Source organism: Dermacentor silvarum, chromosome 6 (assembly GCF_013339745.2).
Source record: "Dermacentor silvarum isolate Dsil-2018 chromosome 6, BIME_Dsil_1.4, whole genome shotgun sequence".
Taxonomy (NCBI): domain Eukaryota; kingdom Metazoa; phylum Arthropoda; class Arachnida; order Ixodida; family Ixodidae; genus Dermacentor; species Dermacentor silvarum.
This window is the reverse complement of record NC_051159.1, coordinates 139,500,628-139,512,656: the sequence shown is the minus strand read 5'-3', so window position 1 is coordinate 139,512,656 and position 12,029 is coordinate 139,500,628. Positions and strand designations below refer to the sequence as shown.

The following is a 12,029-nucleotide window of genomic DNA, read 5'->3' as shown; positions in this document are numbered from 1 at the left end:
TAAGTTAGAAGCGTATGCGATTAAAAACTTTCACGAGAAGCATTTCAGTAGAAAATTTTCAGATAACACGGTCCATCTCTAGATGTGGCGGCATCGATTATGATGTGAAATGCCTCGATAACGGACGCTGAGTATAACGTATGACAAAGTGGCCGTATGTCATGTCTTACGCGTAGTGGCCACCCAAAACCATCGCTCTTTCAGGCGGAAAGTGGAGAAGCGTGTTCACCTAGGATGGCTGTAATGCTAAAGTGAGGTACCTAGATTTCGAGATTGTGACTTCGATATTTGCTTTTTGCAGGGTGCTCTTTTCGGTTCTGGAAAGCCCGCTGGTGCAGTTTTACTCTTGCTCTGTGCAAAAGCAACTCTGTTGCAAAAATTGCATGTTGCTTGCTTTTAATATATTCTTCTTTATTTTTTACACGAGTGGCTTGCAGGACAGGACTCCCAACTGTTGACTGAGAGCTTTATCGCGTGCATTAAGGCGTTGCCATATACTGTGAGCCACTCAGAGAAGACATACGGTAAAAAAAGGAATTCAATCTATCATAACCTCTGATTATAAGGTAAATAATACGGGAACGCTTGGCCAGATTCGAAAGGCGTATTGATATCCTGTTCATTTCTGTGCGCTTGTTTGCGTAATAGGAGTCGATGAAGATGATTCAGTGTATGCATACGAGCTTCCAACGAATCATGCGATTTCTTCTGACATTTAGTTAAGCACAAGTATGTATCTAAACAATAAGCAGCACCGGTAATACAAATGACTGGTACCAATTATAGGTTACATGCAGTTTTCTTTCGTAATTTTTTTTTCATATTTCATACAATCCCTGGCTGCTTTAGTTTGTGCTTGCTACTTTGTGATGCATTTCTTGGGGGGAAGAAACTACCGAAAGGTTACCTGTGAACAAACGAAGAAGATGTTACGGTATGGCAGTAATTTCATATAATATACTTGTGGGAAGGAAATGGAGGTAGCGCAAGGAACTTTAAGGATATCCATTGTGTTTGGTATTGGATATACGTATTATGAACAACTTTCTGTGAACTGGCTCACAGACTTTTCCTTGCATACATAGTCTCTTCACTGCATGCTGCCTCAACCGTTCGCTGTTTCTGGAATGCGAAAGGATCCATATCGTCATTGTGATTGCTTAATTATAATAGCTGAGCCTTTCTCAACATCGAGTCTTCTTAACGTTAACTTTTGGGACTTCTGCTGTTGACACACGTTTAAGGAACATTGAGTTCCTGAGTGTGCTTAATAAATAACAACAATGAAAAAAAGTGACATCTAATAGAATAAGGTACGTGCATGGGGAAGCAGTATATTGCTGTTGGTGGACACACGTTACGCATACACACAAAAAAAGAAAGCGTTCATTTATTTATCAGCAACCATGACTCTGAAAACATGAAATAATCTTCCGAACGCGTTTCAGAGTTAAAGAAAACCATTTTTTTTTTGCTTTATACACTCTGAACACGCTATCTTTTCTTCTTTTAGTTGGCGTCATAAGGAAGAAAAGGAATGTAGATGCAGTTTTCTATGCCCAAAAAAAAGAGCATGGCTTTAAGACTAAGTGCTAGACTTGCTTATGAGTTGAATTTAAGTATCAGTGGGATTTTGCGATTTTTTCATGTCGGTGCCCTTTATTATTTTGCACGTCTCTATGTGAAAAAGAGTAGTCAGCGCCAAATAAAGTCCGCTAACATATCTTACACATCACATCTTTGAAAATGAACAAAATATTCGAGCAGATATAATGGGCCACGCCCTTGCTTTACTCCCCCCCCCCTCTCCCCTGTCGCCCCCACGACCATGTCGGGCCTTGTAGCGGACCTTTATTGTGCAGCGAAAGAGATCCCAAGCAGCTGGCAGTGAATAAATCACCGTCCCCGGTCATTTTCAACTGGCGATAAAATCTCTCGCCACGGCTCACAATGTGCCCCTCGTTAGCCGTTGGTGACTCGGCTTGGCGAATATGGCCCAGCTCCCCCCTGTGTTGATAGCATCGCTGATTCGGAGTATTATATTGATTTCGGCTTCCCTTACGCTGCGGTGCACTCGTTGGCGCTCTTCCTTCCTTTCTCCTCGTAACCGCGCGGGGCCGGTAAAGGACAGAATGTATAATTTATCGCTAATCTTAACGGCGCACTTCGGGCCCGCGTGTACGAGGTTGGCTTTGAGACTGCCGTCATGCGAATATTTGCGGACGGCTTTCCATCGTTACTATCGTTGACAGTGTATAGGATCGATGGGAGGCAATGATGACCATTACCCTAAGCGCGTAACCTAAGGTGATGGCACATGTGGTGAAGGTAACTGCTAGCGCAATTGGGAAGTCTAACAGCTATCGGTGCTCCCGAATGCCACAATTTTGCGCGAATATTATAATCAGCGTTACTAATTGTTGCGTCGTTCATTGCTGGTTCTGCAGCCTTCGCTGTCGCAAGATTAAATCAGTGAGATCAAACGTTGAGAACCACCTGCGATGATATATGAGCCGTAAAGCGCAAAACGAAGCAGCCATGAACACCGTCATACACACTGGCTGGAAAAGACGCATTTCGATTGGTCGAGCGGCCGGACGTCGCATGAATGTTTGCTTACTCCATGAGGGCCGTGTTTACACTGTCTCGCGACCTTTCGGCCTTGCTGTACTGGTGTTATAGTTGTGGCCAACGCATGGTAACGAATTACGATGACCTATGTGTTCGTAATGTGTAGTTCGATTCCATGGTCGTCCTATAAAAACTTCTCAAATGTCGACCCCTTAGTGCAACCCACTAGATTTCGCAAAATTGGTATTTGTTTATGGTGCTAGTTTACACCAGACGTGGGGCCAGGGACGTTAACCGGTAAGAGAAAAATCCAGTTTGTCATAGTTTAAATAACGAACCTTACCACTACTAGTGGCGCGCTATTCAGAACGGAACAACATATGGAACAGGGACTTGCTAAATTCATTTTAGTAGCAACATATTCCTTTCGTTTTCTTAAACAGTGAATAATAGTAACACTATACCTTGACTTTCTCGCAAGGACCCATGGGCTGCAAAGAAATGAAGCAATCGCGCGTGCACATGGCTTTCGGTGTGGAACAAAGCGTGTACAGATCAAACGAGGAGGCGGAGAAAAGAATCTGAAGACGGTCAGAAGCGCAAGGTGGCAAAGCCATTAATTACGTTGGCGCTGACGTGCACGTCTGTACAGCTTCCATTTGTCACGACTGGGATTTAAACGCGGCCGAGCCCTCGCACGCTCACGCTTAGCAGACAAGAAAGATGAATGCATAGAAGACGTCTTATTGCTTCCGCCGTCTAAACTGAATAGAGTCAGTCGCTTGCGTCGATTGATTTGGTGTTGTGTGTTCGCAGTATACCGCAAGGACTTGGCCTGAGGTAGTGGCATGTTCCGGAATACATGAGTTCATACAAGCAGATGTATATAAAAAGAGAAAGCAGAATTTCAAAAAAAAAAGAACGCCAGAGAGCAGCAATAACGAACAAGGCATTCATCTGAGAAAGATTTAATGGAAATGATGCAGCTTGCAATGTCTCATTCAAATTTACGAAAAATTGGCCTCACGATATTTCAAACATGCAAACGAAACCGCGGCGGTATACAACACACGTGATGCAGTTATGGTTGCATGAGCAAAGCAGTAAGAAGCTTCACTCGAAAACTAATATTATATACTAAATAAATAAATTAGACAAGAATAAGACACGAGAATAGGAGAAAATAATAGTTAAAATTGCGCGCATTTGAGGAAAGAAATATTCCTATGTTTTATTGCACATTGGAGCAGAGGAGTAGACGGCACCTCTACGAGGCGCCAGCATCTCCTTGTACACATTTTATTAAATAAAAGCCTGCTAATGAAGCAAGCGAATGTTCACGTTGAGTTGCTGGACTCGGAAAAGCTCATCAGCCTCACAAAATCAGGTCATTAACATAGGGAAGTTCGCCAACTTCACTGATGTATTTTTAATGCGCAACAACTTTCGCGACACCACTTGCACTTCTGTCTGGTACATTCCGCCATGGGATAAAAACGGAAGAGGTATTCCCTGTCGGTCCCTATGTGGGAGACGCCCGCTACGCCCTAAGCGCGTCTTGCAGGGCCCAAATAAAGTTTGTCCAGTCCAGTCCAGACACCTTTCGAAAGGTTTCAAGATTCTCACAAGGTTCAAGGTTCAACGTATTAGTGAAAGTGCAGAACCCGGAGCACAGAGACCCATTCAAATTAATTTCGTAAAGAATAACAAAAACAATTAAAAAAAAGCATTTTGTGAGCACAGTGTGAATTCTGTGAAGACCGCCGCCCTGTGAAGCACCATGTGAAGACCACCGATGTGAAGGCAACCGTTGGTTCAACATGGTCACAGAGCCCACGCAAAGCAACATGTAGCTTTTAAACAATGAAGTTCGTGCTATAGGCTTATTTCTGAAGCAATTTTCTAACTTTGAAGGCACTAACACATCGCTAGTTGCTCTCTCACATCGCCTAAAAAAGTCACCGGTCGCCAAATTTAGCGACAAAATCGCTGAAGTGCCAACACTGAGAAAGAGTGTCGTGTGCTTGTGCTACTCTCGAAAGTGCCATGCCCCAATGAATCTCTATTGTGGGGACATGCATCCTCGCGCGGGCACGGCGTTCATTCTTCTTATATTGAAAGAAAAAAAGGTTCACTTTATATTCGCTGGCGGACGATGATGACACAACATTATTTTTTTTGTCGGCTAAGTGACCATTCATAAGTGTTCCCTGACTCTAACACACAGGGCCGAAAATAATTAATGAGCGAAACCAATAAGAAACGGCATAGGCTGACAAGAAATGAGCGTACACACGTTTCCCTTTCAAGAAAAGCAGGGTCGCGTATATGAGTATGCAGACATATATAGGCTAGCCTATCACAGGACTTACCTGCGATTTTAAAGCCCCAATAACGCGCTGCATGCACCCTGCTGCGCATTAAAGCTTCCCGACTCTTCCACGCACATTTTTCCGGCAACAGCTAGGCTTACAACTGTCTCGATCCGAAGCCTCTCTTGGGGCATCTAGTGTTGGCGAGCACACCTGCTCCAAAACGAAAACGCTATAGTCGGCGCAGGTGGGTTCAATCACGGAAGAACGCAGCGCGCTCGCTTACACTCATCGCACCCTAGTTTGCTCGCTTGCCAAGCACAAACTCCGTTTACTCTGCTTCGCCGAGCCCCGCTCCTCTCTTGAAGGAAAAGTGAGAGGCGCCTCTGTCGGTGTCAGGCGCGAAAACGCCCCGTCCACGGCTCCAGAACATGCGTGTCTTGCAATGGCGTCGGAGAGCCCCTTCAGATGGTGGCTACAGCGGTGGCGGCGGATACATGCGAGAGGAGGAGAAGAGTGCACTTTGTCTTCACTGACGTTTCGGCAGAGCAGGCCTTTCGGAAACAAAAAAAAACGAACGAAAAAAAAAGCTGCTCTATAGTGTTTGAAACAGGAGGTACTTGTACGCATGTGCGCCGGACCACTTGGGCCAGAAAAAAGAAAAAAGAAAGCCGGTAATGTGTCAGCTTCACACGTTGCGCAGGCCTAAAAAATTGCGCAAGTTACACAGTGGTGCTGCGCCACTCTTGCTTTCGATTGGACGGAGCGGAGCTCTCGAGAGCGTAACGGACAGGCTAGGCTTAGCCAACCACTTTCCTGCATCCGCACTCAAAGTCTCCCTCCTTTTCGTTTTGTCTACTTTTTTTTTCGCCCATTGAAGACACACGTATACCTGGCCGTCCATTTAGTGCCGCATGAAAGCCTCGAGAAAACGGGATCGGGCAAATTGAGCGTTCGATAGAGGAAATCGTCACTTGAAACGCGCAGCCCGAGTGGGTCCCCGGTGAAACGAGAAATAAGACCGAGCGCGCTCCGTTGAAAGAGAGCCGAATACATCCAGAAGCAAAAGTTATACGAACTCTTGTTCCTGGAGTGTGCTTCTCCAGGAGCTAAGTTAGTTTGGCTTTCTGGCTCTTCTTAACGCGAAGAGCAAAGACAACGTACGCGCTTTCACTCTTGTGACGGGCACGAGATGCTTAGCGCTGCAGTGCAATATGTTGACGATGTCTTGAAAAAGTAGCACTCATTTCAGAGCCACGTTTGGTACTTACGATACCAGAATTCATGTCGTAAACTGAAACACTCGCTCAGAGATGTTAGCTGGGTTGAATATGTCCACTTAGCACACCTCTGCGCCTTAATGCTGGCGCTGCGCTGCTCTTAGCAGTGCGCCAAAAGCGTGCAGTTGGCACACGGTGTGGGCACGTGATATATAGCGATAAGTGCTGTATCGATAGCGCTAAAGCAACAACCGTACGCCAAAATTATGTATTCAGTTGATGCTATACATGATTTCATATATATATATATATATATATATATATCTCCACGACATGATCTGGCTACCCTCTCCACAAAGGAAAATAAAAAAAATAGACAGATATTCAGTTGAAGGAAGTTAGATTTCAAGGTTCACCAGAGTACGCGTCTAAGAAATGTTTCTGGGGAGGTGTATTAGTTTCTCTACCTAAAGAAGAAGTACCTAACAATAATAAAATGTTTCTATCTCCCCCTCTAAGAAAGAGCCATGTAGGTTAAGGTTACTCCAAGTAGACGCTAAGCTTTAAACTGGGAGCTCCTACCTAAATGCATAGGAACAGAGAAATCGGTTTTATTGGATAGTATAGTGAATGAAAAAAAAACATATTCTATTTAGACTGCCAATTTATATTGGAATTTTTTTGAACCCTTCAAAAAACAAAGCCATCCAGTTTGCAACTGTGTAAGTCAGCAATAACAAACAAAATTACAATTATATAATTTACCCATACTGCACCTCAAGCGGTCCAAAGTGATTTGTTATATACTGCGCTGAAGTGTATGCCCTAAATTGTGCGGTGGATTTTCGCAAAACCGTCGTATACGTTGTAACAACTTCGTGTAAGCAGCACAATTATATATCAAATTTGTCCTCTTGAGATGCTCTAAGTGATGCAGTTGACAAAACTGCGATATTTATTTTAGTGCGTAGATATAGATTTGCAAACTTCGTGCTTCAATTTTGTTTAACTTGCCAATTTACGAGAATTTTCGTAATAATTTCTCCTCTTAAACAAAAAATTATCAGCAGTAGAGTCACTAGAATTTGACATTCTTCCTGAAATGCAACAGACTTTATTCAAATTGGTTGAACGGTTGTCTCATAAAAGCATTTGTGCGTCTTAGATGTATTGAAATTGGAAAATCAGAGTTGTCCCCGAGCCACCCACTGAGTTTTAAGCCACCCACTGACTGCGAAAGCACGAATGTAATGTCAAATTGAATAGTAGAACTTACACAATTGCAAGCGTATATCCCTGCAAAGACAGGAAATGGATGCCTCCGTGAGTACTAAATACCACAAATACACCCAAATACATTCTGTGCGCGCTATAATATACATTCAACGTTTCGATAGCCAGCAGTACCGAATTCCGGGGAGATGCCGTCGCCAACACTGTTTCTGGCGCGAGGCTGTGACCAGAGCGCTCGATGGACCAAGTGAGGTTTCTGTACACGCAGAAGACATTTGAAGCTCCCCTTTCGTTGTTCGCGCTGCGCTGTTCGCAGACGGCCTTCACCCCGAAAGAAACTGCGCCAATTGATCCACGGTGCTCCTTGCCATCCGGCTGATCGGTCCCTCCAGTGGCAAAAGGCTTCAGCAACCCTTTCGTTCCTCGCCCACGCTTTTTCTGACAGCCTGCCGCGTCATCTGATGGAGGATATCCTGCAAGCGTTCCTCGGCCAGGCACCAAGTAGACAGAAGTGTTAGCTTCTTTTCGGCCCTGTGTGGCAGCGTGCTGTATAGAGAACGAAAGAAGTAATCTTAGGTTTTAGTAGCCGGAGGATTTTTCATCGGGCACTATCGGTTACACCTTTGCGAAACCCTTTAATATTTACCACGGATGAATCCACTCCATCTCGCCAATGTTCTACACTCACCACATAGAAGAACTACACGTACGTACAGCCAGCGAACGTCTTGCGGCGCTACGAAATTTGCTGTTTACTATCAGCAGAGCGCTCGGAAACTAGCACTGCTTTTGCAAAAGCATCTCAATGAACTAGTTTCGGGGCTGACGTGGTGGCAGTCTGCGTCGAGAGACTCTTCAACTTTCCCATAAACGCCTATTTGTGCGCCATCTCTCACCTTACCATAAACGTTGTACTGTGTGGAGCGCTGAGCTCTAATGACGTTTCACTGTCACAAATGGCCGCGCTAAAGTGCAGCCCGTATTTAAAGGACTGCAAGTGTTTTCTGTAGGCTTTCTGCTTTGTGCATGCCACTTTTATGTTGCATCACAAGAGAGCTTTCGTTGGTAAATTTAACTCGCCAAATAGTCCAAACGCAACTTTTTGCCTGTTCCACCAGTACAATCACCTCACTATACGCACATCAGCGGAGGAAATAAACTTGTGCAATATCGCTACAATAAAAGTATCTTCTACCTAGACCGGCAGCTACGTGAGAGCCGACGCAAAAGAGCAGAGCAATATGTCAGAAAAGAAGAAATTTCAATATTGCCACACCACCCCGAAGAAAGCTTGTTTAGAAATATAACCACAGTAGTACTCCTGAGCAAAAATGCACAGTCAACGTCACTGCGGAAGTGATACTCGGCGCATTTATTAGATACAGGTTTGTGTTATACCTTCGTTATTCATCGTATTTTTCTCCTTCAAATCAATACTTTTATGGCTTTCTGACCCAACATCGGTGCTGCAAAATTACAAACGCCTCCGTTTGGCTGTAGCTCCCAGCACGTGGAAGACATTCCCATAAGGCCTTGCGGTACATCGCGAAGTGTAAGACTACGTACCGTATGGTCGCAAGCTCGATGCTTTATTGTGATGGGAAGTCTGTTACCACAGGCGATAATGTCTCTGGCGATGACACCTTCCTCAGCAGCACAGCTTGAGACAATTCTGGTTTTATAGCGCACGTGATCGGTAGCTTGAGCGATTACTGTCCGCCGCAAATGAAAGATGTTTCCTAAAAAGACGCAAGTCATCATCTTTTCTCTCTCTCTCTCCTTATCAGCTGCGATTGCGAAGAACTTCTGAATGGTCGTTGAAACCATTCTCACTAAACTGCCTCCATTTCGTCGCATTTTATTGCTCTGAAGCGCCTTTGCTTCCCTTCGTTTCATATACGTTTTCTTAAATTTCTTACGGGTAAGTGACGCGTTCTTCCGAAGTAGATTTTACGCGTTCAGATGGCGCATTAAATTGCACGGTTACCGAGAACTGTTTTATTGATATACATTGCCATCGCTCCATTTTAGCAATCATGACGTTTCCGAAATGCTAGGTGTTCCCTTAAAAGTGGTGTGTTGGCTAAACGGATTTCGATATTATTCGAGTTTTCTGTAAATTATTGCTTTGTGTCACTGAGTAGAATACACACTACACAAAAAAGTTTAAATGCTTGTTACGAAGTTCGTATCCGGCAATAGAGAGGGGAAGAACTGGAATGTGACAAATGTCTACTCTTATTTGCATTCAGCGCGGGAATTGCTCTCAGTTTGCAGGTCATGCATCTATGCCACTTTGTGTATATACCTATACACAAAGACTCCTATGAAGGCCGGGCCACTGGCCGAAAAGCAAAACAATAGTATTTTTGATATAAGAAAGTAAAAACGGGAGTAAATCGTGCGGTAGATGTATTAGCCTGGGCCCCCTTCTTAATATTATCTCTTATTGACTGGACATTTACCTCATCAAAGCTGTAAAGGTCATCTCTGCTTCGAGAAAGGGCTGCTCCTCGCAGCTAGCGCGCTATCCGAGTCTACATGTCGTTGTTTTTGACAGCGGTCTATTGTCAGGAACTAATTTGTTGAATACGGAAAATATATAAATGTTCAGACTCGATCCTCCTGTGTACAACATCTGCAGTTATTTTATCTATTTAGTGACTGCTGTTTGATGCTATATTTAGCCTTCTAAAACAGAATGTAAAAGGAACTGATCTGATGTGATTATATGTCTCAGTTTCTCTGTCTTGTGCTCTTTATCCAGTGTGCTGTGCCTTTTTGTCAATTAAAATAAATTTATTATCTTAGATTACCATGGATCTAAGAAACTGGTGCGCTTTTTTTTCTCACGTTATTGATTTGTATTAAGAAATCGATTATAAATGTTGTAGGTTCTCTCCCAAAACAACCAGGACATTCCACTGCAGAAGTTACAACTTGCGTCAGCTAAACGTAAGCCGAAAGCTCCAAAGCGCTAGTGCCAACTAATCTCGATGGCCATAGATATCTTATATGCCGACATACCATTGACTGAATCGGGCTTTGGTGAGCTGGCTTCCTGCCTAGATTCCAAAGTGAGCTGCTCAGTTTCGTTCAGACAGAGTAGAAACCTCTAAACTAGGCTATTTCATTATTTCCCAGTATAAGTTTTCTCAAAGCTCTCCAAGGAACGACTCACGGCTTCAACGTTGCCTTATAAGGAAAAGGAAACGACCTGCGTGCAAGCCTTGTGGCTTGAGCTTAACTCAACCAGGGCGGTTCACGGAAGAGGAACACCAAGAAATATGTGACTGAAAGACACAGGCACATGATGATGATGAAAGTGAAAAAGCAGCACCCGGTGCACTCTGACTAGTATAATCTCCTGGAGCTTTCTCTGTGGTATTCTGAAACAAGCCGAAAGGAATCTAATCCCCCCGTTCTTTTAAATCACTGTCGTGTATTTTGTTAGGAAATACTCTGCTTCTGTACAAAGGCTGGTTTCTTCTTTTGTGGCTGGTCCCGCTTTTAGTGGGATCTGCTTTGCTTCGGTGCGCCAGATCCCCGAAGAGACCCCCCTCCTACACCCACCCCCTCCCACCTAGAATCCGCTTACCTATTCCGCATCAAAGGTATGTGGGCTTGCGTTTGTACTGAGCCCCCTTCAAAAGCACGCTTATGGAAAGGCGAAAAAGAGTAAATCTATACGAAGGAATAGCTACACTCGTACGTGCTGTTGATACGGTCTAAAAGACAGCTCCTTAATTAGGGACGTTTCTCTTTTGTTTTGTTTTTCTTCTCCGTGCCATACAAATGAATAAAAAAAAGCTTCAGCACTGAGGAACAAATTTGCCCGAAATCCGGGGAGGTCTTAAGAAGGAAGCATTCTGCTATGAACTCTCAGACGGATTTTTTCGCGTCTGCTGGAACGCCGGCAATGTTTTTTTTTTTTTTTTTTTTTTTTTTTTTTTTTTTACGTGCTCAATACCAGCTAATGCAACTTTTGGCTGGAATTCTACCGTTCGTCCCCAACTTTAGCCGAATTTACCCTTCAACAATATAACGTTAGGAGGGATTCCTTTTATTACCGGTTTCATGCACCATGTTCTCTCGTCGGTTCCGTACGTTGTTAGCAGCAGTATTTTGTACGTCTACTTGGTTGCGGGACGTAACGTAACTGTAGCAAAAGCTTCATTCTGCTCGCTTGACTTCACTTTCTCGTTTACCTTTTATTTATTTCTGCTTCAATGTATCGTTTGTTTATTTCCTTTATTTTTTACTTTTATGGCTGCTGCCCTTTTCGGGAGTAGTTACATAAATGTCGGAACACTATCTGCAGATGCTGATGCCATCTCTCGCAAACTTTTAGTGCATCAATAAGCCTGCTCCTCTAAAGTCTACGCAATCCATATTGGTGGAGATCAGAAATACTAGGCAAGCTCTGGTGCCAGATCTCTAAGCAGCGTGCGACGCGCGGAAATTTCTGACCGGCCTATTCAGCTTTTCAAGGTATGCCGTTTCTAGGTCAGTTTGCACAGCAGCATTCTTTCTGGCTGCTTGATAAATATAGCTGTAATTATTGAGTTCTGAAAAAAAATATTAAGAGAAAAGAGGTGATGTTGCGCTCGGAATTTATGCTAGCATACGAATAAGAAGAAAGAGAAAGAAAATGCCCATTGTAGGCGCAATTTGCATACTCAGCGATGCGCAG

At 43.8% G+C, this 12,029-nt stretch overlaps 1 protein-coding gene across 3 annotated transcripts in view; it reads left to right on the top strand.

Moving 5' to 3' along the window:
- LOC119456090 (hemicentin-2-like) overlaps positions 1–12,029 on the top strand; it is a 194,522-nt gene that overhangs the window by 98,110 nt on the left and 84,383 nt on the right. The gene's annotated exons all lie outside the window — the stretch shown is intronic.